The sequence below is a fragment of the Phytophthora infestans genome, genomic scaffold (genome assembly GCF_000142945.1).
Source record: "Phytophthora infestans T30-4 supercont1.26 genomic scaffold, whole genome shotgun sequence".
NCBI classification, from domain to species: domain Eukaryota; phylum Oomycota; class Peronosporomycetes; order Peronosporales; family Peronosporaceae; genus Phytophthora; species Phytophthora infestans.
In genome coordinates this window covers 1,854,216-1,855,817 of record NW_003303733.1, presented here as the reverse complement: position 1 = coordinate 1,855,817, position 1,602 = coordinate 1,854,216, and the positions used below count along the sequence as shown (strand labels likewise).

Here is a 1,602-nt window from a genome sequence, read left to right as displayed (position 1 = left end):
ATGCGTCAAGTTCGCGACGCTATGCTGAAAGCCAGACACGCAAGAAGAACATGCAGATGCAAGGGCAGAAGCAATGTGAGAGGTTTGAGGTCGGTGACAAGTTTTAATAAACGCTAAAACCTACTTACTCATGCAGTGTCTGCAGTCTTCAAGACGAAGTTAAGACCTCGGTTCATAGGACGTTCAAGTCGTGGCCAGGAAGGGCCTAGCGTATACGCTCAACCTTCCGAAGAAGAATGCGCACGCATCCGGTCTTCTATGTCGGCTTGCTTAAGCCATACCAAGACCCCTGCTCAGGTGAGCGCGGAGGCGTTGGCACCAACGGTGGCTGGGCCACGGACAGCTGCAGGGCAGCAGGTGGTAGAGCCACGGGAGGCTGAACGACAGCAAGTGGTGGATCCACAGATGGCTGATCAACAGCATGTGGCAGAGCACAGGTCGCGGAGCGAAGTGCTCGAGATGCAGGAGCAAGGCAAGCTGAACGTTCAGCCGAGCAGCTGGACGCTCAAGGTCCGAGACCTGGTTGTGAGTCAACAGTGGTGGCTCTAACCTATCACAAGGTGGATCATCTCTTCGAGATCGACCGATGGGAGGTGAACGTTCGCGTCGTGGACGCCGGCGTCGTATGGACGCAGACGCCGTTCCGGCAAGTGCTGACTCTCCCCGCGAAGAGCCCAGCTGAGGCAAGGCCTCCTCCTGCTCTGCTCGATGAGCATGGTGAGCTCCACTTCACGTGGAACGCCTTGTGGCGTGGCGTATACGCCAGGGTCGTACCCAGTACTTAGTGAAGTGGAGGGGTTACCCTCACTCACAGAACTCATGGGAGTTTGAGGTTATCCTCCGGCAAAATTGCCCTGACGTCGTTGACGCTTACGACCGGGCACATCATGTGCCGAAGCGCCACCATGGCGTGCGACAGCGTCGCCAGGCGCTGGGCGCCTCCCACTAGAGTGGGGAGCGTTGAGGTCAGTAGTTGAGCTCAGGCTCTGACCAGTGGCTGCAGCAGCCAGCTCTTACGTATGAGCGGTGCTCGCAGCGGGAGCAGGAGGTGGAGAGACCTCGTAGTGTTAGGGACATGGTCCCGAAGGAAGCAGGTGCTTCGTGTTGTGCTGAACAAGGTTCAGGCACAAGCGTCTCGATAGACGCATAGTTGTTTTGAAACAACTTGCTCGATGAGCATGATCCAAATGTGGATGCGCTGTAACAGCGAAAGTGGTGTCCCGCACGGGGATCGAACCACCGACCTGTGGCTCTCAAAACCAACGCTCAACCATTGAGCTAAAAGGGTGTTGCCCTTAAGCTTGTTCAAGCGTGAACAATCGTTCATGAAACGAGAAGGCTGTGCCCTAGTGGGTTTGAACCACCGACCTATCGCTTGTAAAGCGAGTGTTCAACCGCTGAGCTGTTGTCGACGACTCGAATGAGTCACGAGCATTGCTCTAAGCGGTTTGCAGCTCTTGGAGTAGGCGCGGAGCGCGAGCGTAGGTCTGAGACCGCTTGAGAGCAAGATGCGCGCTGCGCTTGGAGCATTGGGCCGTGGGCCGACGACGAGAAGTTGGGCATCAACGATGCGTAGGCGTTTGTGAGCTCACGGAGCTGTAC

General features: G+C 56.6%; 1 pseudogene across 1 annotated transcript; it reads right to left on the bottom strand.

Annotated features, from left to right (window-relative positions):
* Positions 1–1,216: 1,216 nt before the first annotated feature.
* On the bottom strand, positions 1,217–1,288 carry PITG_27793 (annotated as a pseudogene). The gene has a single exon. The product of its transcript is annotated as a tRNA-OTHER (tRNA).
* Positions 1,289–1,602: the final 314 nt, after the last annotated feature.